Source organism: Leucopleurus acutus (assembly GCF_964270905.1).
Source record: "Leucopleurus acutus genome assembly, chromosome: 7".
Classification (NCBI taxonomy): domain Eukaryota; kingdom Metazoa; phylum Chordata; class Mammalia; order Artiodactyla; family Delphinidae; genus Leucopleurus; species Leucopleurus acutus.
In genome coordinates, this window is record NC_139150.1 from 50,175,116 (window position 1) to 50,202,671 (window position 27,556).

A 27,556-nucleotide genomic window follows, 5' to 3' on the forward strand; every position below is an offset into this window, starting at 1 on the left:
AGAGAACGGGGTAATAAATTGGAATCAGGGGATGGCAATAATGTTGATGACCGGGCATGAAGATCCAGGAGGAAACTGACTAATGTTCCAAAACCAAGCATGCATCTCACCACCCAAGATGGAGAGAAAAATCAATTTACACCAATGTTGCAGAAGAAGAGAACAGAAAAGCAGACTCAACAGGTCATCTTAGTGACGTCAGATTGAACAAGCCTTGAGTGAAAGTGCAGCCCCAAACCTTCAGGAGAGAGGAAATGAGATGATATGACTCCTTCACAAGAAAGAAATGCAGCCTGTTGGGATATTGCCTGTTGAGGCAGAGCCAGAGGAGGAAAGGTCTGAAGCAAACAACAGGCTGAGCTGTGACGGTGAGTAGCTGGAGACCTGGAAGAAAAACTACAGTGACCCCGTGTTCTTCTCAAGCTAAATTCTATTCCTTCAAAAGGAGCTTATGATCATTGGAGGAGTGTGGGAGGATAGACAAAACCCCCTCCTCTCAAGACAGAAGGGTGCAGACTTGAGACAAAAAAATAACCGTAAGAGCAATGAAACTTGAACCACAGCAATTCAGGGAGAAGGCAATATTATTGACTCCCTTTTACAAAGAGAAAACTAAGGCTTAGAGTTGAGAAACCTGCCCTAGATCACACAGCTCCTACGTGGCAGAGCCGATATTCAAGCCCAGGTCTGACCCTTTCCTACTCTGTTCTAGTGCCTTCTTGAGTGGACCTCCACGCAGCTGAGGATTCAGACAGAACATCTGCTTCCTGATCCCTAGAAGAAGTGCTGCTTCCTCTGAGACAGAAGGATATCTCACCCCTACCCTCTAACCCCCTCTTGACTGCGGGCTTTCCTCTTCCCTCACCTCCTCTTTCCCAAATCCGCTATTTCCAGTGGATCCGAATGTGGAGTTTGTGGCAAGAAGACATCCTCTTCCTTCTCGTTCTCCAGGAAGCTCTGCCTCTCCACAACCATCACCAAGCTGGCTTCCCACCTAGGGGTCACTGTCCTTCTCCTCCTCATGGGCTGGGCTTTCCCCCGGACACCCCCATCCAGACAATAAAAGTGAGTTAGTTACCTCCTGGGTTTACTGAGCTTCCACATATACACGAGCTTCCCTAATAGTCAAGATCCTGAAATACCACAAGGTTTTTAAAGTCATTTTGTTTTAAAATTTCCTGTAAAATATTTCTAAATTACCTATATTTATTTTTAGTTAAAAAAACTTTTTCGTATAAGTGGTTCTACTTTTTCTCAAATTGTATCTTGATAGTGTTATAAATTTTAGGATATGTGTTACCATCATTTAATTATTATCAGTACTTTAGAAACTCTAGTAAAAATAGTCAGTTTTAATTTGATGAGTCAGCCCACTATTCCCTTAACAATATATATATATAATTTTGTGAGCACTTCAGCCACCAGATACATCTGAAATAGCAAAACACTTGCCTCTGTCAATGGTGCTACGTACTACAGTTACAAAAGAAAGGTGAAACAAAGTTCCTTGTTGGCCTCAATATATTTCAGTTGTCTTCAAAAATCACAGCTCTGTCTCTCTCAGCATTCTATGATGGCCTAGAAGGTAGATATGACGTCGTACTCAACCTTGTATCTGCAGCATCTCTCCTCTCTCAGGAATCAGCGTATGATAGATACCCAGTAATATTAGGGTTTACTTCCTAAGAGGCAATAGGGTGTAATGGTTAAAACCCTGTTCTCTAGAACCAGACTGCCTGGGTTTGAATCCCAGCTTCACATTTAATTAGCTGTGTGACCTGGTCAAGCCTCTATACCTCTCCAGGGCCTCAGTTTCCTCATCTGTATATAGGGGATAAAAATGGCACCTACCTATTAAAGTTGTGTGAAAGTTAAATTGAATATGTATATGCAAAACACTTAGGGCCTTAACCATCTGAGGTGCTATCTAAGTGCTAGCCATGATTATTATTTACTCAGCAAATATTTATTGGCCCAGGTTATTATGGACTAAATGTTTGTGTTCTCCCAAAATGCATCAATCGAAGCCCTAACCCCTAGCATGACGGTAATCGGAGGTGGGGTGTTGGGAGGTAAATTAGGTTTAGGTTATGTCATGAAGGTAGGATCCTCATGATGGGATAAGCACCCTCATAAGACGATGGGGAGAGAGATGGCTCTCTCTCCACACGCATACACTTAAGAAAGGCCATGGGAGCACACAGTGAGAAGGTTGCCTTTTTCAAGCTAGGAAGACAACCCTCACCCAGAACCGGACCATGCTGGCACCCCGATCTCGGACTTCCAGCCGCCAGAAATGTGAGAAATAAATGTCTGTTGTTTAAGCCCCCCAGGCTGCAGTAATTTCTTATGGAAGCCTGAGCAGAATAAGGCTGGAGATCCAGCCCACAGGTTGTTCAGCTCACCGGGAGCCGCTTCCTCAATCAACCCTGTGTTCCTCAACCCCAGTTTTCCATGCTCCCAAGTGGACCACTTCAACCTTCCAAGTGTCCACTTAGATCTCCTGCCCTTTGGCAGCTGAGGTGCTGGTATCCTTTGATCCACCTCTCCATCCCCAACGGGAGGACTCTTGGCTCTCCTGGGGCGGCTCCCTGCTGAGTAGTCCTTCCAGCCTCCAATGCCACCCACGCTCCAGAAGATATCCAGAAGATAACCTCACACTGCCCAGAGCATCAACATTTGGACCGCCCCTTTCTCTCTGTTCCCGCTCCCCTTGCACCTGCTGCTGGGCCAGACTCTGTTTCCCTTGTGTCGCTTCTCTCAGTATACCTGTGTACTATCTATCTCCCCCACTAGACTGTAAGCTCTGCTCTGAAGGCAGATACCTATTTGGCTGACATTGCATCCATCTCCTGTTGGGTTTTCTAAGTCCAACCCGATACTCCATTCATTCATTCACTCCTGGGACAACCACTGAACTGCTCCCTATCCAACACTCTCATGGATGTTGTACCTACGAAAAATACGAAACTGTCCCCGCCCTCCAGAGCCATCCAGTCGAATGGAGCAACAAGTAACTGCAACCCAGCACACTGCAGTAGGGAGGCGAGTGACCATGGAACAGGGGTGGGACAAAGGAAAGAGGGGACAATCCTGCCCAAGGGGCTCGGCTTGGGAAAGTCTTCACAGAAAATGTACTTGAGTTAGGTCTTAATCATATGAGTAGGCATTCCTGAGGCGGACAAAAGCAGCTGAGGCATCCCAGGCAGAGGAAAAAATATCCCCAAGAGTCAGAAAAGCAGAACAGCGAAGAATGTTCTCAGATCGGTTAGTAGGATGAGCTGGCAGGAAGGAAGCCTGAGGTGCACCTGTGAACTCAGGGCTAGAGATGCCTTCTGACCTTAGGCTCTGCACACAGCAGGTATGGCAAATGCCACCCCCTCCTGCTAACACACCCCTCCCCTTGCCTAGATGTGGTTGAACCATTACATAGTGAACATGTCCTCTGTGCCAGCCACCGAGATAAGGGCTCCCCACAGGCATTACCTTGTTTAATTCTCACAAGGACCTAAAGAGGTGGATGGAAATTCTCCCTGTTTTCAGATGAAGAAACTCAGGCACCAAATGCCCAGGTTAACTTTCCCAGGGCCACACTGGTAAGAAGCAGTGGAGGTGGGATTCCTACCCAGGTTGGTCTGATGACAAAATTCATACTTTCTGACACCCACTAAGACTGGGTAGGTGCCCTGGGGCCCTTGGTGTGTCCCCATCATAATGAAATGGAACTGCCTCTTTACTGATTTGTCTCCCTCTAGGATCCCATGACAGTAGAGACTTCGCTCTGTCGACCACTGTACCCCTAGCAGCTGCCACAGGGCCTGGCAGGGTATGGCATCAATGGGGCATGCTGAGAATGAATGAACACATGAATGAACAGGGCTTTGAACTCTTTGCCAATGTGCCCTCTCACCCTTCTCTGTCCCTGAAGCGAAGGAGTCCCTATTACCCTCCTAAAGCCAAGATCTGAGTGCAAAACCCAAGTTCACTTCTACCCTCTGCCGCTTTGGTCAAAGGGAGAAAAACTCCTACAGAACCAGCCTCTGAAGCTGCATGGACGGACCCCTCCTCCAAGTGCAAGAGCTTCTGCCACCGTCCTTGCTTTCCATACTCGTCCCCATCTGAGCACAAAAGCCTTAACATCCTTTGAGAGGCCTGCTTCCAAGACTGGCCCTTGAACGGTGTCAGGGAACTTGGGTCTGAGGCATCTCCCACCGTTCTCAGGACTGATTAAAGTTGTCCACTGTCCCTAAACTCTGTACACAAATAATGCGGTTTAGGCTAAACATCTGCTTTCCTTCTGGGCATCTGAACTTTTGGTACATGCTCTGCAGAGGATGCCAACAATAATAAGTCCCCAGAAAAAATACCCTGGGTACTGAGTCTTTAATGAACTTCCCTGGCTGGCAACATTTCACACATGTGGTCTATCGGAATTAAGCATGTCCCGCGTAGCCCTACTGGGAGAAGATACTTGGAAGCTTGCGCCCGGTGTTCTCAGATTGTGATCGTGTACTTTTGCCTTCACTGTAATAATCATAGAGGTGGCTATGACTACATGCTAAGCCTGTGAGTCTTCCTAGTGAATCACTGAAACTGGAGGTGACCTTAAGTATCCCGAGATACAATCTCTCCCAGAAGCAGGACTGAGAAATACCTCCTGTCCAGTTCTGACCATTACCAGAGGAATTGCACACCCTGGGCCCACAGGCATGTAAAATTGTGCAACTCGCTGAGTGGGACAGAGGACACAAAGGTGAGTCTAAAGTAGGCGGTGGTTACTCAGCTCCTGAGCTCAGCAGCAAGTCACAGGCAGAGCTGGGCAGGGATAACACCCACTGATGCTAAGCCCTCTCCCTCTGCTGACCGCAGGTGCCCCCAGATGGTAACACAGAACACTGCGGGGCAGGTTTTGGCCTTGTTCCAAAGCCCAAGAGAAGTGCTTTATATCCTCAGGTACAATGAGGATTCCTTTCAGAAAAATATGAAATAAAATTAGGAGATGTTTGTCTCATGTCTGTGAAACTGCAGGGAGGGTGGGACACAGCTCAGCTTCACAGGACCCAATAGCAGTGGGCCGCCGCCCTTCCTGGATTTCTTTTCTGTAGCAAACCTTCTGACCTTCACAGCATTGACTGTCAGCACCCACCCTCAGAACAGGCTTATTATGCTAAGGAGACTAGACACCTGGCAGCACAGATTTTTTAAGCCATTAAGCAGAGCAGGCAAAGGTGTGAAAGGAAGAAAACTAAAACTCGATGGCCACTACTTGCACAAAGGACTCCTGCTCTGGCTTACAAAGCTCCTCGGGTTCTAGGTTGACTACGATTCATGGTAACAGGCAAGAGGGAGAGGGCCAGTCACGACTCCAGGACTGTGGCCTAAGGACGCCTTATCTTATGAAGGCAAGTCCACACTTGGCCCTGTCCCCAAGCAGCCTATCCCACTACCTGGTAACGCTGGCCTTCCTAGAAGTGGTGAAGAGGCGTGTCCTCAGTCCCCTGTTTACATGGAGGCGTGTCCTGAAGAGGCGTGTCCTCAGTCCCCTGTTTACAGTGGGGGGCCTCACTGGCCTTTGTCTCCTCAGAATTCTCTCCCCACCTCTCCCCCATCTCAGAGGCTTCTCTTCCAGCCACCCCTCCCCACAGAATCCCTATGTCCCAGTTCCCAGCCCAGCCTGGGTCATATCTACTTCCTCAGCTCTACTAAGCTCCTGTACACACGAGATCTGTGAGCTCACCTCTAGCCTCGTCCCCTCCCTCACTCTTGCTCCGGTCCTACCCTTCCAAATGCCTCCAATCCACTGGTTCTCTTAGTGAGGCCCCCAGACCAGCAGCATCAGCAACACCTGGGTACTTGCTAGAGATGCAGATTCTCTGGCCCCCACCCCAGACTGACTGACTCAGAAACCAAACTCAGGGGGTCAGTAATGTGGGTCTTAACAAGCTTCTAGGTGATTCAGACACAGCCCAATGTGTTAGGACCACTGAACCACACACTTTCATTTGCTTATTCTAAGGCTGTCTTAATTTTCAAATGGAAGTGATTTTCGTTTTCTAAATCCAGATGATTCCCCTGTTTCTCTTACTGCTCCCTACAGTTGCCAGTAATACAAGATCCAAACAGCACAACCCAAGTTCAATAGAGTGTGCCTCTAAAAATGCTAATAGGTATTTTAAAAATTCAGGATTGATTTGTAACTGTAGAACATGAAGATGATTCTCCATACGGCTATAGAGAAAAAACACTGCCATGCAGCTTGGGAAAGAACAAAAATGTACAAACTCACATCAAAATGTCCATCAGCCTACCCTCCTGTTGGGGGTACTTGAAAATAAAATCAAGAGTACCCTAATAGGGCTTCCCTGGTGGCGCAGTGTTGACAGTCCGCCTGCCAATGCAGGGGACATGGGTTCGTGCCCCGGTCCGGGAGGATCCCACATGCCACGGAGCGGCTGGGCCCGTGAGCCATGGCCGCTGAGCCTGCGCGTCCGGAGCCTGTGCTCCGCAACGGGGGAGGCCACAGCGGTGAGAGGCCCACGTAACGCAAAAAAAACACACACACAAAAAAAACTACTTCACACCAACTAGGATGGCTAAAATAAAAAAGACTGATTTGGCTGTGTAGAAATTGAAACTCTCACACAGTGCTGATGAGATAGTAAACTGGTGCACCTACTCTGGAAAAGTCTGGCAGTTCCTGAAAATGTTAAATATAGAGTTAGATATGTTTTTCACTTGTAGGTATGTACCCCAAAGACATGAAAAAATATGCCCACATAAAAACATGAATGTTCACAGCAGTATTATTCATAATAGGCAAAAAGTAGAAACAACCCAAATGTCAATCGACAGATGAACGGATAAACAAAATGTGATAAACACAATGGAACATTATTTGGCAATAAAAGGAAGAAAACTCTGATACATGCTGCAATGTAGATAAACCTTGAAAACATTATGCTAAATGAAAGAAGCCAGAAATATAGGACTACATATTGTATAATTCCATTTATATCAAATGTCCAGAATAGGCAAATCTATAGACAGAAAGTAGATTAGTGGTTGCTTAAGGAGGGGGAAGCAGGGGATTAGAAGGTGCCAGCTAAGGGGTGGAAGGGCTTCACGAAGGGGTGGTGTTCTTTTTAGGGCAACAAGAAGGTCCTGAAATTGATTCTGGTGATGGTTGCACAACTCTGTGAATATACTCAAAATCAATGAATTGCACACTTTATAGGTGAGTTGTATGGCACGTGAATTACATCTCAATAAGACTGTTTTTTAAAGAATGACCTAGAAGCTAGAAGAGAATTACAAACAAACTCAGTTAAGTAAAATGTGTGAGGTACCTCAGATGTGTGGCTTCTTCTGTCTCCTTTGCGTTGTAAATTTCTCCCACATGAAGGTAAGACATTTTTATTATCATTTTACAGTTTACAAGCATTTTTATAAAAAAGGTCTTTCTGAGTCCTTACCATAATCTTAGGGGGAGATAATTATTTCCCTAATTTTACATTTAGGAACACAGTGGCTCCAAGTTTATGAGGTTTATTCCCGCTCAGTCAGGGGGTCAGGGTAAGTATCAGTTCTTTTGCACCTGAATTCTGTGCCCTTTCTTCCACACTGTGTAGCATCTTGGGGTGCCTCGTAAATACCATCAGGTTGATATGCAGAGATGGTACTGCTGACCGGTCTCAGTAAGGAGAATGCCCAATGCTTTTTCTGGGAGCTGGACTAGCTATGCTAATGCTACATTCAAGCCACGTATAGTCTAATTGATCACTCATGAGAGGTCTTGTGGTACCATGGAAAGAACACTTTGCTGTTGACTCCTTTGCTCTTTTGGAATTTATTTCAGTTTGGGCTCATGTTTTATTTGCTTCAAAGCCTAGAGCAGCTAGTACCTGATGTTCCAAAATATTTGAATGAAGAATTAATGAGGGCTTCCCTGGTGGCGCAGTGGTTAAGAATCCGCATGCCAATGTAGGTGACACGGGTTCAATCCCTGCTCTGGAAGATTCCCACATGCCACGGAGCAATTAAGCCCATCTACCACAACTACTGAGCCTGCACTCTAGAGCCCGCAAGCCACAACTACTGAGCCCACGTGCCACAACTACTGAAGTCTGCGCGCCTAGAGCCCGGGGCTCTGCAACAAGAGAAGCCACAATGAGAAGCCTGCGCACCGCAATGAAGAGTAGACCCCACTCACCGTATCTAAAGAAAGACCGCGCACAACACTGAGGAACCAACACAGCCATAAATAAATAAATCTTTTTAAAAAAGAATTAATGAATACATAGTTTCTTGGAGGTGAAAGGGAGTTAGTAGGCAGGGATTTATTATTCTACATGGAAGGACCATGGAAAAGACCATATTCTAGAGTAGGAAGACCCAGGTTGGCTTCAGTCTTCTCATCTGTAATATTATAAAAAAAGAAACACCTCTCTCAAAGTCATTGTAAAGATTCATTGAGAATATATATGAAAATGCCCAATTCAAAATGGGCACTCGACAAAAGTTCATTGATGCTGGATCAAATAGTCTAATATCTTGATACCTTAGGGAGACCACTGGGTTTTTCTGGACATTCAGGATTCGGAACCTCAGATCTCAAGAATGAAGACCAACATCAAAAAGTGTTTATTCAATTTGCCAAACTGAAACAATGACTACCTAATTTTAAGGAAGAATTCATCATTAATTTTATTTCATGTTTAATAGAAAATTGTGTTCTCTTGCACTTTCAGATTAATTTCTCAATATCTTAGTTTGCATGTGTGTGTGACTCCCAAACCTAATTATATATCGGAATCACCCAAGGTGTTATTAAAACCTACAGATTCCAATGCACGGAGTCTCACTCAGAGAAGGTCTGGAGTAGTTGGAGAGGTTCCATTTTTACTAAACTCCCCAAGTGATTCTCCAGGCATCACTGAATTACTGATAAATCCATTCACCAAACACTTTCTAGGAATGTTTTCTCCTGTGTGGACTACAAAATAGCATTTGTTCACCAAATAAAACACTGAACTATATTGCTATTTCGAAGAGAACACAGTGGAGGAGGGGAAACATTTTCTCTTTGCATTACCATAATAATAATATTCTGAAATTTTGTGAATGCAAGAATCTCATGAAAAAGGAGAATTTTCTGCCAAATCTTGCCTATCTGAATTATCTTCATTCATCATTTCAAAGGGACTTTTCAATCAAAGGGAGCTCTAAGTTCCTTCTTACAAGGTGACAGCCTCATTCTGATGAAAGTCATAAGACAAGAAAAGTCAAGGGTCTTAGAGAAAAAAGAATTTGGGAAGAATTTTAAGGATCTGCCACTATTCAGCTACTTATTACATCTTCCCAATATCTCTGATCACTTATGTATTCTGAACCACATTCTTGATCTATAACAATGCCTTTGTTAGATCATGAATGAAACCATTTTTATTAGCTTGCCAATTCACATTTCTGTTCTCACTGAAAAGCATGTCCTCAAACCACAACCTGGATAATTTTGAGCAGATGCAAGCAGATTACTTTCAGTATTACAAAGCTTTCTATAAATTAGGAGTTTGGGATTAACAGATACACACTACTATCTACAAAATAAATAAACAACAAAGACCTACTGTATGACATAGTGAACTATATTCAATGTCTTGTAATAACCTATAATGGGAAAGAATCTTAAGGATATACATATGTGTGTAAGTGAATCACTTTGCTGTACACCTGAAACTAATGCATTGTAAATCAACTATACTTCAATTGAAACAACAACAACAAAGCTTTTCTAAATTATACAAACAGTTTTACAACCAGAAATAATGTTCTTGGACCATTAGACTCACTTAACATTAAAGCAGTAACAAAATAGATTGGGGTCTTTTAGAAAATTATTTCAAATCTTTCTTCCTCCTATATATACGCCAGCAACAACACTTTTTCTTAAGCTTTCTTTCAACTACTTTCAACAATGAGTTTGGATCAGTATTAAAAAACAAAAACAAAATGCTAAACTCAATGTAAACATGACCCCTAAAATAAAGCCAGTTAAAAGAAGCACAGAGATTTTACCAGTCATCTGCACCTAGTTAATTAGTGCAGATTGAGCCCTGGGTAGTTCCATTCCTTTCCAACCAGACCAAAGAGGAAGCCCTCATAGTTTCAGGTTGTCTCCATTAAAAGAAAGCACATGCACTTTAAGAACCTGGAGTTAAAATGCCAAGTCCACCAGGCCAGTGACCCAGGAATTTCCAAACGTTTATTCATATTCTGAGAAGATGATTTTAGTTTTACTTTACATTCCTGTTCAACCTTTTCTGTACCCTACAGAAAATGTCATTAACAGTATCCGGAAACTCAGGGGCTGGGAAGAGCGGGGAATAGGGTATTCTTTAATGGGTACAGAGTTTCTGTTTGGGACGATGAAAAAGTTCTGGAAAAGGATAGTGGTGATGGTTGCACAACATTGTGACTGTACTAACGCCACTGAATTGTACTCTTAAAAATGGTGGTTAGGGGGCTTCCCTGGTGGCGCAGTGGTTGAGAGTCTGCCTGCCGATGCAGGGGACACGGGTTCCTGCCCTGGTCTGGGAAGATCCCACATGCCGTGGAGCGGCTGGGCCCGTGAGCCATGGCCACTGAGCCTGCGTGTCCGGAGCCTGTGCTCCGCAACGGGAGAGGCCACAACAGTGAGAGGCCCGCGTACCACAAAAAAAAAAAAAAAAAAAATGGTGGTTAGGACTCTGCGCTTTTATTACTGAGGGCCTGGGTTCAATCCCTGGTGGGGGAAATAAGATCCCACAAGACGCCTAGAGGGGCAGGAAAAAAAGAAAAAAAATGGTTAAAATGACAAATTTTATGTTGTGTGTATTTTATCACAATAATAACGATGAAAGAATCAAAGTACCTAGAAACAAAAAACCCAAAGGCTTAAGGAGCCTGGCACCTGGGGTGGAGGTACTGTGACCCATAAAGCTGTAGTGTGTTTGTCCTGGTCTGGCAAAACGAAGGTTCAAATGTAGGACTGGGTGGACATGTAGGGAAATGTAAATCACTTCTTCAAACTGGACAAAAAACTTCACCCCAACATAACCCTCTGCCAGTCTCAAGCCTTAATATGCAAAGGGTCCCCTGGGGACCTTGATTGAGCAGTTCTGGGTAGGTCTGAAGTCCTGTGTTTTTTTAAATTATTATTATTATTATTTTGCGGTACGCAGGCCTCTCACTGTTTTGGCCTCTCCCGTTGCGGAGCACAGGCTACGGACGCGCAGGCTCAGCGGCCATGGCTCACGGGCCCAGCCGCTCCGCGGCATGTGGGATCTTCCCGGACCGGGGCACGAACCCGTGTCCCCTGCATTGGCAGGCGTGAAGTCCTGTATTTTTAACAGGCCCTCAGGTGATACCGCTGTTGCTGGACCTTGAACCTCACTCAAAGCCGCAAGGCCCCAGCGCGTTTGACGTAAAGACAGTCACCCTATCAATCTAACCCTTTAGAACCACGGTCACCTCACCGGGAAACGTGGAGGGTTGATCATGTGTTTCAGAAGAATTGGGTAAGGACTTAACTTACCTCCCAACCACAGTTTGTAAAAGTGCCTTGAGAAACTTGGATAGAAGGCCTGACTGAATGGAGCCTTCTAAGAGAACCCACTCACCCCGGGACTAGAAGCAGCCGCAGCTGATAAGGATAATTGACAGCGGCAGTTTCGCAGAAAGCCCTCAAGCCGACTTCAAAACAGTCTTGAAAACACCCTTCTCAACCTCGAAGAATGCCTGGAATTCAGTGGCCTTTATCCAACATAAAGATGTCCAACTCAGTTTTGACTGAGTTCCCTATAGAAGAATCTCACAATGTAGCCCTTGAAGACTGACAACACCCAGCATGTTGAGAAGCTCGGCCCCTTCCTTACAAATGGGTCAGAAAGTGCAAAAAAAAAAAAAAAAGTTCCCTCAAACTCTGCCGAGCTGGGAGCACAGATCTCGGCTCCCGGGCTGCGTGGGCTGACAAGCATCTCCGGGGTTCTCAGGTGTGCGCACTTTCCAGGCTCCGCGGCTGAGACTCCGCCGGCAGCCCAGGCGGCGCCCACCTGCTCTCAACTATCCAGCGCCTCCCTCGGCCCGCGTAAATCCAAGCCACCAGATCCTGCCCCCTCCAGATACTGCAAACGCTGACTGCGCCGACAGAAACTCAGAGGCCCTTTGAATCTGGTTCAAGAGAAGCTCAACAGAAAGTGAAACAGCTCCCATCCCTCGGGGGAGAAGGCTCCAGGCCAGGTAGGAAAAAGAAGGTGGCTCCCAGTCACCTGTAGCTGCCCCAGCTGCGCGCCCAAACCCACTTCCAGAATGGTCCCCAAGATGGGGAGGCAAAAGTCAGTTAAGCATCCCCAGAAAGGGAAAATAATCAATGCTCAATAAAGTTCAGCCCGAATCCACAGGGGCATGGGGTGACAGAGCGTTTACTCACGCTGCCCCCCACCTCCGCCCCCATGAAGGACCGGGGGCAAGCGCCCCGCCGCAGCCCGCAAAGCCCTCCCCCGCCAGAGTCGGGACCGGAGGGAGATATCCCGGGCGCTGCCGGAGCGTGGAGGCTGCGCCTGGGGCGGCTTTTCTCCGGCCTCGCGGAGGGCAGCGCCGGGACGCCTGCGGGCGCTCAGTGGCCAGCGAGGGACCGGGAGGAGAGTACTCGCCTGGAGGCGGGTGGCGGCCGCAGTCGGCGGAGTCGGGGGCAGGGCGAAGGCGTCTCTGACGGGCGCCTGGGAGCCTCCGACGCGGCGCCGGCTGCTGGGCCGGTGTCCTCTGCGCTCCCCGCGCGCGTCGCCGGCGGCGCCTCGCGGAGCCGGAGTGCTGGAGGCGGCCCAGCGAATGGGCGGGCGCGAGTGGCCTCGGCCGCTGCTCCTGTGTATTATTGTGACTCAAGCTATTTCCTGTTTGGAGGTTTGGGAGAAAGAAAAAAAAAATCCAGGGTGGGGGCAGGGGGATCGGGGCGGCGGTGAGCCAGAGAGCGGCGGCCTGGAGGAGACGAGGGTGGGCAGCGGCTGTCACCTGCTTATTTCGAGCCCCCGAGGGTGCCTAGCGCGCGAGCCGGAGGAGAAATGTAGTTTATTGCAGTGCTACTTTGGGGTACTGGGAAGGACAGAGGGTGGCTCACACACGCCACCCAGCGTTGGGGTAGGGGCTGCGGCCGCAGGGACCGCTTGGTCACTCCAGCCCGCGCGCCCACTCCCCTGCCTCTTTCCTTCTCTGCAAAACTGCCGGTGAGCTTTCTTCACCCCGAAGGGCAAGCGGAATTCGCTGTGTTGCCTTCTTTCTTCGTGACCTGGTCGGCTTTTCGATCCCTTCCAGGGGTGTGAGCAAGGAAGGGGTGAGCGTCGTTCCCCTTTCAAAAACTATGGGAGGATCGTTGTGGACCATTGTGGGTGTTTGACTGGTGGTATTGGCGTGGGGGTGGGGGTGGGTGGGATGGGAAGGCAGGTTAATTATTTTGGTGTAAAGTTAACTTATATGATCAGCTTCCGTTTCCCTCCTCCACCAACCTCACCCTTAGCCGGATCACAGGGTCTGAGGCCCCAATCCGGAAATACCGGTTCCTCCCGCTGGGACAATAGGTGAGGGCGGGAGCGTTAACCCGAGGGCTGGCTTAGTCACCACGGGAATCTCTGCTCTGCTGGGAGGGCAGAATCCTCCTAGGACCCAAGCGTGCAACTGGCAAGCAGGTGCCTCTTCCATTTAGTCTTGTTAAAAATCCTGGGAAGGTTATGGGGACTTATTGTTTAATGCGTGCAGAGTTTCCACTTGGGATGATGAAAAAGTTGTAGAGATGGATGGCGGTGTTGGTTGCACAACTATGTGAATGTACTTAATGCTCCTGAATTGTGTGCTTAAAAATGGTTTGAATGGTCAATTATATGTTGTGTATTTTACTACCAAAAAAAATCCTGGGAAGATCATACCCTCATTCATTCAAGGCAGCTTTGTTTATGATTGCCAAGCCCCCCTTCCCTCTTCCCTGACACAAATGTTTGCCAGAAGTAATGGAATAAGTAAAACTAAAGTTCATTTAGTTTAGACTTTGGGGGGGGGAGTACCTATCAACAGGTTATTCCAAGAAGTGAGTAGATTGAGCCTAGAGGACAGTACAGTTTTTAAAAAGACGAGCAGTAGTTTGTCAGAAACATAGTGCTGGCAAGATGAATAAAGGTGTAAATAGTGTCTTACTGTTTATCTAAGAAAGCAGGAACACATAGGTATATTTGCTTATGTATTTTTTAAATGGAAAGATAAATTATTAAATTAAATGGTTACTTATTTGGGAGAGATGAAACAAGATGGAAGGTACAAGGATAGAGGCTAGACTTCTCTGACTATATCTGATTTTGTAGTTTTGACTTTGGAATGATGTCAATTTTACATAATTATGAAAAATTAAATCAAAAATTTAAAAAGCAAAATGCAACTAATGAATTTAGTATCAAGTTGTTGGCTTAACTACGTAAAGGGAAATTATGTGAGGTGACTTTAAAACACAATTATTTGACTCTACATCCCTTAGGAATATACCCTAAGGATGAAGAGAATGTTAAAAAACAAAACAGGAACAGCTTTTCAGTAATCACAATGTTATTAGTAATTTATGTTAGTGTTTTTAAGAATCAATGTTTTTCAGAATAAAAGAGATAAATACAAAATCAAGTTAAGCGATATTAAATTTGAATTGAAATTATCATTTAGAACTCATGATATACTTAAAAAATGTTTTTCCAAGGTCTCAAAATGTCCAAAATGTCCACCAAACAGTGACCAACCTAGTAGGAGTAAGCACTCTTAGGTCCCAGATTGTAGTCTCTAAATAGCATTTTTCCCTAAAAGCAACTAGACCTACTTGGAGAAGTGATTTATTTTAGTTTAAAGGTAAGAAGTACCCAAAATAAGACTGGAGCATCTTGTCAATTCAGAAAGCAAGGAAGCTATCAAAAACTAATAGGTTCACATGAAATGGAAGCGGAAGCCAACCTGTAGAAGCACCCACTGGCTAAAGTGGGATAAATTTGAGCATCAGTAAGGAAAGTAACTGCAAGGAATTGAGACATATCAAATATGTATATCTCCATGATTCACAAGGATACTTAAAAATGGGGTAAAAAAAACCTGATTGGTTACCTTTGCAGATGCAGTAGAACTAATTCATTATTTTGAAAGCTGGTAAATTGCAAGAGAGAATTACACATTTTACCTGCCTCTTCTGGACTGTATCTAACACTTCATATGTACCACTTCAGATCTTCTTTTCCTCACCTGTCTCTTATTGCAGCCACTGCTGCAGCAGTAAGTTCTACGTGGGCTCTTTCCACCTTCATACAGGAACAACCCAAATAACCTCATCTCCTACCTTCTACCCCAGCACTTCCCTGTTAATGCCAGTGTGGAGATCCATGGAAACTATCTAGGTGCCTATGCGTACACCACCCTGAAGGGTGCGTGGGTTAATGTTTCGTGGTCTAACCTAAGACCAGTGGGGGATAGAAGCTGATAAATAAATATTCCTTCCTTTTCTCCCAGGACGAAGTGTCCTGAAACTCAGTCTATATCACTTCTCAGAAATCAAGTCACAAAGTATCAACCAATCGGGTGCTTGAAGCCGCAGCCTACCGGGCTTGAATTGGCTCTCTCGGCTTCCCCCACCCCTCACTTTTTTCCCTAGGACCATGCTTCCAATAAAGCCCATGTCTCAAGAACTCTGCTTCCTGGGAAACCCAAGCTAAGACCTGTACAACCTGTATCTCAGGGTAACTAAATAGTTGATGAGGAAATTATTCTAGCAAATAAATAAGAATATCAGTATTTTCCAAAACCCTATAAAATCATGGATCAAGGCAATGGTCATCAATGGCCACTAATCTCATAGAAAAGATCACCAGACGTTATGTGCGATATGATAGAAATACGCAACACTGCAAATGACACATTCTTGCCAAAAAAGCAAACCTGAATCTGATCAAGCTCTAGATCCAACTACCAGTTTAGAGGAACTACTGGAATAGAGGAATGTGTTAATGCTACTAGGGGGCATGATCAACAAAATCCAGAATGTGAGAAACTCGAAAAGACAAATGACCCACTTTCCTCAAAAAGTAGCAAGGCATTAAAAATGATGGGGTAAGAAACATATAGATTAAGAGACTTAAGTGATACCAATAGAATACAACATGTATTTCTTGTTTGGGGCCTGATTCAAAATGGTGAGATATTTGGGGAAACTTGATAGTCCCTAAGTTTGTAAAATTTTAGGGAAATTTTTAAAATATTTTAATCACATGCCACTGATTTAATCTACTGTATGGAGTTGTTGTTGCTACTACATGTGTTTGGGTGCCATATACACACACACACACACACATATACAGACACACACAAAATAAAACACCTGTTTAATTTCTTTCTGTATCTGAAATGAAATGAACATTTCAGAGAAGACTTGGATTCTGGATTTTCTTTGAATGTGTTCAGGTGGGAAGAAAGGGACTCTGGCTGGCACAGCTGGTAACTGACATTCTCTTTGTCTTTCCCACCCACTCTTTTCGTTCTGGTTATAGGCTTTATGTATACCTTTGTGCTTTCCTGTAATCAGCAAAACAGCATTTTCAGCATATTCAGTAATAAATATTTCCACTCTGAAGACTAAACATTGCAAAATCTGCTCTTAGAAATAAAAAAAGACACTTCCATGGACCACAGGGACAGTACTCTGAAAAATGGGACAAGAACTCTGGGTTCTGACTCAGAACTGAGCAAAGGTTCCCTTCCCACCACTGACACCAAGTCAGTCCCATAGAAACTGTCTTGCCTTCCCGGGAGACAAAGCCCTATTCTGCTGCCTCTCGTGACAGGGAGCTCTTGTATTCTGTGTCCTGAGGTTCTGAAATCAATACTGTGCTTCACCTGTAGACTGGACAGACAGGATGGGGAAAGGGTCAAATCACAGTCTAAAGTGGGGCACTTGCCTTGGTGAGATAGGTGTTTTCTTTACGGGCAATAGGTGCATTATCGAGCCCCAGAAAGAGCCCTGTTTCTAGTTTTGACTTTGCTACTTGCTGCCTGTATGATCCTGAGTTTTGTATTTTTTCCAGTTTTATTGAGGAATAATCATCATACGTGACTGTGTAAGTTTAAGGCATAGAGCATGATGGTTTCATTTACACATATTGGGAAATGATTACCACAATAGGTTCAGCTAAAATCCATCATCATGGATATTGATATCCATCGTGAATATTGATACAATAAAAAGGAAAAAAAGTGTTCTCCTTGTGATGAGAACTCTTAGGATTTACCCTTTTAACTTTTCTGTATATCATACAGCAGTGTTAGCTATAGTTAGCATGTTGTACATTACATCCCTAGTATTTATTTATGCTATAATATTTATCTTATAATATCTTATAATAATATAACTGGAAGTTTACCTTTTGGCCATCTTCCTCCAATTCTCTCTGCAATGCCCCACCACCCAGGCCACAAATTTATATTTAATTTCCTTGAGTCTAAATGTCAGTCTTTCACTCTTTGACCTGGCAGCTCCATTTCTAGATACCTAGATACCCCACAAATATTTACACACATATTGAAAGAAATATATTTAAGAATGCTTATTCCTCTGTGTTAGAATAGCAAAAAATTAAAATTAAATGCCACTAAAAGAATGGCTAGATAAACAATGGTACATCTGGATGATGTGCTAAATGTATTTTGGTACCTTTCAGGGTAGTTTTTTGTATGAACTATTCAGAGGTTTGCTTTGGTTCCAAAATGAGTATCCAGTTAATTAAAGTTACAGATCCCAAACCCTAATTCTTCTTTAGGCTTTAATTTTACACATTTTTATTATTCTATCTTGTAAGTCTAGCTTTTATTTTCACCTACAAAATTTTATTATGTTATATTTGATACATACAAAATAATATAAGTACCATCTATGTAAGCTTGGGAGCATATAATAAAATGAATACAGGAATCCACCACACTGTTAATCAATAGAACGTTACCTGGACTTCCCTGGTGGCGCAGTGGTTAAGAATCTGCCTGCCAATGCAGGAGACAAGGGTTCAAGCCCTGGTCCGGGAAGATCCCACATGCCACGGAGCAACTAAGCCCGTGAGCCACAACTACTGAGCCTGTGCTCTAGGGTCCATGAGCCACAACTACTGAACCCATGTGCCGCAACTACTGAAACCCATGCACTAGAGCCCATGCTCCGCCATAAGAGAAGCCACCACAATGAGAAGCCCACACACTGCAACAAAGATTAGCTCCTGCTCTACGCAACTAGAGAAAGCCCATGCACGGCAACGAAGACCCAATGCAGCCAAAAAATTTTTTTAAAAAAGAACATTACCAGTGTTTTTGATTATGCCACATGCTTGCAAATCCTACTCACCCCCCCATCCATTTCAAGGTAATCACTATCCTAATTTATGCATTCATGAAAAAATTTTTTTTTACCAAGACATGTACATCTTCCTAAACAATATATTGTTTGGATTTGCTAGTTTTTGAGCTTTATAAGAATAGAATCACACTGTATGTAGTCTTCTGCAACCAGCTGTTTTTCACTGCAAATTATGTTTCTAAGATTTATTCAGCTTCTTGAGTATAGCTATCTTTCATCCAATTTTATTCCTGTATAATATTCCATTTCTATATTTGATTTTAAGTTTTCCTTTGCATCAAAGGATGCCCACCCTCTAGGCAGATGATTACTTTCTTAGTGAACTTTAAGGAAAAGATTTCAGACCATTTCAGACCATCAGAATTTGCAGGCAAAAAGAGTGATTCTTCTTTTCACTCATCAAGGAAATACATATATCATCCCCTGTCTTTGGGGATAAATATATATATCATCCCGTACTTTGCCTAAGTATGTCAGAGATGCATAGCTACCAGAAAAATGCAGCTGGGTGGAGCTCACTAAATATCATTTATGCTTATGCCAGTCGCTCCAGAATTTCAAGAAGGGGTAGCCTTCTAGCCCACATCCCTAGGTTACTAATTCTTCTGCTCATAGAAATGTGCACCTTCCACGCACCTGAGAAGGTTTTATATTTCTTTGGCTCTTACAATTTGTAAATGTCTTTTCTTCCTAATTCTTAAGACCTTGGGACTTAATGAATCCTGCTTCTTTCCATATACCTCTCAACTTAGAACCAAACAACTCTAGCAGATATTAAAATGACAGCCAATGAAAGTGGTAACAGTTGTTGAATCTAGTGGAGCGTGTGTGTTTCCTATACCAGTCTTTCCACTATTTTGTATGTTTGATTTTTTTTCCTGTATAAAAATTGAGGGAGGGGGATTGAATTGAATTCTGATGTCTTTCTTGGCTTTGTCTGATTTGGGGGTCACAACTTTTTAAGCTGTTTCTGCTGACCGACTGAGGAGCGCGCTCCATCAGTTAAAAGCAGTGAGCTAGGGGCTTCCCTGGTGGCGCAGTGGTTGAGAGTCCGCCTGCCCATGCAGGGGACACGGGTTTGTGCCCCGGTCTGGGAGGATCCCACATGCCGCGGAGCAGCTGGGCCCGTGAGCCATGGCCGCTGAGCCTGCGCGTCTGGAGCCTGTGCTCTGCAGCGGGAGAGGCCGCAGCAGTGAGAGGCCCGCGTACCGCAAAAAAAAAAAAAAAAAAAGCAGTGAGCTAATCTATATGAGCCAATATGCAAAGTTCTTCAAGACACGTTGCTAAATAAAAGGGCAAGTCACAGAACAATACATATGGTATGAACCTGCTTATGCAATAAATACATGCACATCTATATGCAAATTAGTAGAAAAAGGGCTGGAAGGATGCTCTGCATCTTGGCAATGGTGGTCAACTGGAAAAGTGAGTGAGAGAAGCTGTGACTTAGGGGGAGAGGTGAATGGTGGTGAAGACAGACCTGCATTTTTGGGGTACTGTTTTGAATTTAATTAAAAGCAAAAGTAAAATGAATGCATGGGGTGGACTAGAAAACCTGCCAGCCATCTTCCGACTGACACTTGCTGTGATCCTAGGGGGATGGAGCACATCTGTCTTGAGGGGGACTTGGTGGGAGGTCGTGGTCATGGGGCTCTAGTGCTCTCTGAAGATTGAATGAGGCCAGCTGCAGCTCCGAGAAACAGGCCATGACTGCATGGGTCAAAGGACTGCTAAGTCCTCTTTCAACAGTCCTTACCCTGGCCTCATCCCCAGACACACCTGAGAGCAGGGCTGCTCCTGGGCCAAGGCCCTCCTCCATGGGGCCACAGCAGGCAGCAGCCCCACCTTCTCCCTGGGCAAAGGCAGGAACGGGGCAGGTAAACACCCCATGTGTGGCTGGCAGTCACAGTGTTGAGAAGCAAGTCAAGAGCCATGCTCAGCAATCACTGGGTTGAAGATTACTTTGATCCCCTTGAACACCCTCTGTGGTCGCTCTACTTTGGCATGACATCTTAAGTCATTCAATTTACGATTCTCTGTTTAGAGCCAGGAGGTACCTCTAGATTCATAGTTCCTATGGCCAAAGCTTTGGAAGTTTTTCTAAGAAAATATCAGTTCAAGTAAGTGGCACACTGCCTGCCTTATGACATTCAACAATGTTAATTATTTGGACTTTGACAAACAGCTCATAAAAATATAGTACTTTGTCTTGTCTCTAGTTTTAGTTAAGCTTCTGTTGAATATTAATTTTAAATATGCATGAAAAGCATACTTTCCCTGGGGCTGAAATTTCCAGGGAGATAGACATATATAGAGATATGGATAAATTCATTGAACAACTTAGTAGAAAAACAAGGATGTGATTATTTATAGTGTTTTGTGTAAAAATCATTTTTCTCGTGATGCTCAAAAAGCTTTAAACAATAAACTAATAGTTTTGTAATAATTATAACTAGTATTTACATGTATAGATCAATAGAAGTTAGAGGCTGAGATGCAGTTGAATTGCACCTGTGCTTATTATGCATCGGATAATAGTAGGGGTGTTAGGGACATGACCAAAATTATGGGCTCACATTTTAATGAGTATTTATTTGGCATAGAATGCCTGTGACCCTAAACTGATGTTATATAAGCATGTTAATTGATTGAGGGATTCTTCTGCTTAAGTCAGTAGCCACAATTTAAAAACACAACAGGGCTTCCCTGGTGGCGCAGTGGTTGAGAGTCCGCCTGACGATGCAGGGGACGTGGGTTCGTGCCCCGGTCCGGGAAGATGCCACATGCCGCGGAGGGGCTGGGCCCGTGAGCCATGGCTGCTGAGCCTGCGAGTCCGGAGCCAACGGGAGAGGCCACGACAGTGAGAGGCCCGCGTACTGAAAAAAAAAAAAAAAAAAAGAAAAACACAACAAAAACCCTGGGGCAGGTGAGGGTGTGTTGAGCCTGCTGCATTGCTATTACCTTTGTAAACCGCTCCAGCTGTTTTAAAAAGTATTTTCAGAAAACGCATAAAGATTTGTAAAAAAAATCATTGACCCTGTGATTTTACACTGGGACCCCATCTTAAGCCAATAGTACAAATGCAGGGAAAACTATATGCACAAAACTTTTCATCAACATATTCATAAGAGCAAAAAATGAAAACAACAGAAATATCCAATAATTATGGGAAAGTAGGGTAAATTAAGGGATATCCACTAAAAGGAACACTATGTGGGTATATGTATATTAAGTATGAAGGGTATGTAGCAATATTTATCCAGCCAACAAATATTTATTGAGCCAGCTTTACTATACTGTGCTAAGCACAAGTGATACAATGATGAACAAAAAAATGGAGAAAGTGTTGTCCTCATGGAGCTTGTGGATAACACTTACAATATAATATTCAGTGTAAATGACTGACTACAAAATTCACATACTAGGAGTACCCCAACGCAAAAATGAAATGCATAGGCAAAAGGACAGAAACAAAATAAACCAAAATACAAACTTCGTGGTGTTTTGGGAAATAGTAATGGCACAGATGATTTTCCCCCTCTTCATCATTTTACAGACTATTGAGTATTTTTAAATTTCAAATATTGTGAGTTATATAGAAACATCAAGAGCTACTTTTGTTAGCCGAAAAAAGCCCCAGAATAATAAGTAGTATGGATAGAATAGCTGCAGCTCTGCATGCAGATGAACAGGGATTGAAAACAATTGTGCAAAAAGGAAAAGTGTCAGGAAGAGCAATGGGATCTGAGCTAACTCATTTTTCTTTTTAACAAGTGCTTGTTAATCTGTTGCTTCAAGTCTTGTTACAATGTGTACTTTAAAAAGAGCCTTGGGGCTTCCCTGGTGGCGCAGTGGTTGAGAGTCTGCCTGCCAATGCAGGGGACGCGGGTTCGTGCCCTGGTCCGGGAGGATCCCACATGCTGCGGAGCGGCTGGGCCCGTGAGCCATGGCCGCTGAGCCTGCGCGTCCGGAGCCTGTGCTCCGCAACGGGAGAGGCCACAACAGTGAGAGGCCCGTGTACCGCAAAAAAAAAAAAAAAAAAAAAAAAGAGACTTGGAGGGGTGTCTTCCTCTGCCAGTCCAGGAACTCTAGAGAGAGGCACATGGTACAGGAGAAACAACATTGGGTATTGGAGTCCCCCAGACCTGGGCATACATCCCAGTGTGGTAACTTTCCAGTTGAGTGACTGAGGTAAGCTCCCTGGATTTACCTGAACCTGTTTTCCCTTTTAAAAATAAGGCTAATATTACCTGCTTCATAGATTGTTGTTAGTGTTAGAATTTATGTATCTACATACACAGAGGAAAATCTCTAGAAGAACATTGTATCAGGATTATAATTGGCTATAGATAACAGAATCTCAGCCACAGTGGCCAAACAAGATAGGCCTTTATTTTGTTTCACATCATGAAATATCTGGAGGTAAACAGTTCGGGTTTTCTTTGTTTGTTTGTTTTTGTAAAGCAATTCTAAGATTAAAGCAGGGGACAAGAAAAACCCAGCAACAACACAGGGGACAAGGTTTTTCCATTCTTTCTGCTCTGCCATCTTTGCCTGTGTTTTTTTTTTAAAATAAATTTATTTATTTATTTACTTATTTATTATTGGCTGCATTGGGTCTTCGTTGCTGTGCGCGGTCTTTCTCTAGCTGCGGGGAGCGGGGCTACTCTTCATCGCGGTGCGCAGGCTTCTCATTGCGGTGGCTTCTCTTGTTGCGGAGCACAGGCTCGAGGTGCGCGGGTTTCAGAAGTTGTGGCTCGCAGGCTCTAGAGCACAAGCTCAGTAGTTGTGGCGCACGGGCTTAGTTGCTCTGCGGCATGTGGGATCTTCCTGGACCAGGACTCGAACCCATGTCCGCTGCATTGGCAGGCAGATTCTCAACCACTGTGCCAGCAGGGAAGCCCTCTGCCTGTGGTTTTGATCTTCATGGGTCCAAGACCGTTCCTCCACCTTCGGACATCTAGTGTATAGGGTAGGCAAAAGCCTGCACCAGCTGAGTCTGCCTATGAGCTTTCCTGTAAGCTTTTGTGCTTACATAAGCCAAACGTAGCTCCTAAGGCTATTCCTAGTTCCACAGTCACACATACCCATACACACTTACTCTAGCCTCTCAACTTTTTGCAGATACTGCTTACACCTGGCACAGTGACACATAATATGTGTTCAACATATTCATAAGGACTTCCCTGGTGGTGCAGTGGTTAAGAATCCGCCTGCCAATGCAGGGGACACGGGTTCAATCCCTGGTCCGGGAAGATCCCACATGCTGTGAAGCAACTAAGCCCGTGCACCACAACTACTGAGCCTGCGCTCTAGGGCCGCGAGTCACAACTACTGAAGCCCACATGCCTAGAGCCCGTGCTCCGCAACAAGAGAAGCCACCGCAATGAGAAGCCCGCGCACCGCAATTAAGAGGAGCCCCCGTTCGCCGAACTAGGGAAAGCCCACGTGCAACAACGAAGACCCAATGCAGCCAAAAATAAAAAATAATGTGTTGAGTTGAAAAATTAGTCTCCTCATCAAGGTATGCTTTCCTTATTGAATAATAAGTCAAAAGTAAAATAGTAATTTCTTGACTTGATATGAGTAAAGGCTCCTGTCAAGAAAGTTCTATATGTTCCTTCACTAGGAAATACCCACAGTGAGGAAAAAATGAAAAGCTACTCACCCGGCTCCCAAGCCATCCTACGACCCACATTGTCCAGGTTGCTTTGCGTTGGGCTAGCTAATCTGAAACCCAGGAGACAGAAACCAGAGGCTGTCCAGCGTGTGGCCTGTTTGGAGAGCATGGTCCACGAGCACGCCCAGGGATAGAGCAGCCACAGGTGCCGCGTGAATCTTCCAGGAGAAGAAATATGTCCTGAGTGCAGGTCTGGCAACTGTTAGGCAGCCATGTCTGCGAGAAAGTGTATTGAGAACTGAAGAGTGACTAAAATGAGCTGACTTCATTATCCTTACCTATGGTTGCCAAGGCAACAAGGCAACAACCCCTCTTAGGATCTTAGGTAATAAGATCCTTTCAAATACACTTGGGAGATATCAGTTGTCTGTTGCCCGCACCTGCCTAGCGGGATATGATTCATTGGGTTTCTGCCTTCTGGTGAGCCAGAAAAAAGCGCCCTGCATATGTCTATTAGTTCTTCTTACTTGTGTGTTTTCAGGTCCCACTGATGTATACCAAATACCCCCCAACAAAAGACCTCCTGTTACAGACACATCCGCAGCGTGTAGAAGGATGTGGTGTTGAGTAATTCCTTCCTGCCCAGACCCAGATTGTTGATTCATAGCATCCTAGCTACTCATAAGATTGGTTCAAGCAATTGCTTGCTTTTCAGAGTTACACAGAGAAAGGGTATGTAAATCTACAATCCCTTAGCCACAATTCTGAAATTTCAGAGTTTTGCCTCTGAAACCAAAGGTTTGGTGCTCAAACTAATTTGGCAGCAGAATCTGACCTGAACTGTTGATGTAAGTCTGTTTATGATCCTTATTTATTCTACCTAGTACAAATAATCATACATTTCACTGGGAATATATCGATGGGTTTAAATAATTCCAGACTCCGCTGGAAGTATCACGTAATGCTATGCAGTATATACACCACATTTCTGAAAAAAAAAATTTGAATTCCAAAACACATGGCCCAAGAGTTTCAGATAAAGGATTATGAACTTGTAAAATTAAACCCCAGGGAGATATGTAGTTAGTGATGGGTTATTCAACACATCACGTTGTACTTGCAGCTTCTTTATAAACTGTAGAGTCTCTGCTTTCCCTGCCCAAACACACAATATATGTAACCCTAACTATTGCACGCTGTATCAGCCCTGTAGAAAATTTTGCAAACTCATTATACACACCCCCAAATTCTTTTTTTTTTTTTGATGTGGACCATTTTTAAAGTCTTTATTGAATTTGTTACAATGTTGCTTCTGTTTTGGTTTCTTGGCCCCAAGACAGGTGGGAATCTTAGCTCCCCGACCAGGGATCGAACCTGTACCCCCTTCATTGGAAGGGGGGATCTTAACCACTGGACCACCAGGGAAGTCCCTACATACCCCCAGATTCTTACACTGTGAATTTTCACTGACTCGGCCTCTGTTTACAAGGATTGCTCCTCCTTACAGGCAAAACAACTCCATTTCCTCTTACTGCTTTTCATATCAGTAAGAAAACAAGCACCCACCTTGGGCAAACATATTTAAGTTTCTGTGCAAGTTTCTAAAGAAAGCAAATTTGAAGGGCAACTCAAAGGAGGACAACATGTTCAATTTCTTTTGTGCATCCCTTAATTTTCTTTATGTGACTGTGGCACAAGGCTTGGTGTTGTGACTCCTGTATGATATTAGCACAGCAAGTTAATCTTTCAAATATCCACCTAAGTCAGAAATCATGATTTGGATCTTTCATTGAACAGGAAGAATCGGATGCAGAATGCAGAACATATGAAGGTTTCATGGATGACAAATTATTAGGTTAGCTGAACAGATTAAGGTCTAGAGGTATTTCTGATGACCAAGTAGAGGAGACATAGGCATGTCCCTGTTTTCCTCTGTACCTAGAAAAATGGAATGTACTCAATAATGTATGATTAATTGCTCCTGCACAGGGGAAACTTGTACCAACAAGCTAAAGGACATTCCATAGGAAACTCATGACTCCTCAATCATATCTGATGGAAGAAAGTTCTATAACTCAAAAAGGAAACTCAGTAAACTTCACAGCCTCATAAATTGTGTTCACAACCACCATATGCTCTTTGATGCAGGATCCCAGGAAAAATACGAAGATCCTCTTCATGATTAAAGAGCTTGTGCTTAGCACTGAATTGTCTGTCTCTTCATGGATCTGGGTTGACATCTCTGCTCAATGCATTATTTCCAGGAGAAAAGTGACTCCCAAGTCCCTTCTTCTTTGTGCTCTGGAGGTGCGGTTTTAGCTACACCAAACCTTATTATATCAACTCTCACCTGGCCTATTGATGTCGTCTTAACTGTTTCCAGGGTGTGGAACATGCTAACCTAAGCTGTGCACAAAGCTTGTTCTCACTTCGTTGAGGCTGCTACTCAGATGCTAGTGTATTAGAGAAGTCTTCAACTACTCTAGCAAAAAGAGCTCCACCCAAGACAGTTCTGGAGATGGATGGTGGTTATAGTTGTGAAACCTCACAACTCAGATTGGGACTTGAACCCATGGGCTGGGACTTGAACCCACTGTCTTTTATTTACTTATTTTAAATTTTATTTATTTATTTATTTTTGGCTGCATTGGGTCTTCGTTGCTGCGTGGGGGCTTTCTCTAGTTGCTGTGAGAAGGGTCTACTCTTCATTGCGGTGCGCGGGCTTCTTATTGAGGTGGCTTCTCTTGCTGCGGAGCACAGGCTCTAGGTGCACTGGCTTCAGTAGCTGTGGCTCAAAGGCTCTAGAGCGCAGGCTCAGTAGTTGTGGCGCAGGGGCTTACTTGCTCCGGGCATGTGGGATCTTCCCCGACCAGGGCTCGAATCCGTGTCCCCTGCATTGGCAGGTGGATTGTTAACCACTGTGCCACCAGGGAAGCCCCCCATGGTCTTTTAATTAAAATCTTGCACACCTAGTCTCAGGACTTAATGAAGCTCAGGTTCTTTATGTCTCAATGCAGAAGGAATTCAGTGAGAGACAAAGTGATAGGTAAGAAGTGGCTTTATTCAGAGAGATACACATTCCATAGACAGAATGCGGTCTGTCTCAAAAGGCAAGAGCGGCCCCGAAGTATGGGGGTGGTTAGTTTTTATGGGCTGGATAATTTCATAAGCTAATGAGTGGGAGCATTATTCCCACTATTTTGTGGAAGGGGTGGGGATTTCCCAGGAATTGGGCCACGGCCCACTTTTGGCCCTTTATGGTTAGCCTTGGAATTCTCATGGCGCTGGTGGGTGTGTCATTTAGCATGTTGATGTATTACAATTAGCGTATAATGAGGCTCAAGGTCTACTGGAAGTTGAATCTCCTGCCATCTTGGACCTAGTTGGTTGTAACCAGTTACATTGTATCCCCAATAGCTGTCATTCTTTTAAAGGTTGTGCCCTGCCCCCTTCCCTCCTGTTTCAGTTATACAACAATGTGAGTGTACTTA

General features: G+C 44.4%; 1 protein-coding gene across 1 annotated transcript in view; it reads right to left on the reverse strand.

Annotated features, from left to right (window-relative positions):
* TJP2 (tight junction protein 2) overlaps positions 1-12,823 on the reverse strand; it is a 132,405-nt gene extending 119,582 nt beyond the window's left edge. The window contains exon 1 of the mRNA XM_082843117.1: positions 12,690-12,823. The gene's annotated coding sequence lies outside the window, so the exon portion shown is untranslated. The remainder of the gene's footprint in view (positions 1-12,689) is intronic.
* Between the last annotated feature and the right edge of the window lie 14,733 nt (positions 12,824-27,556).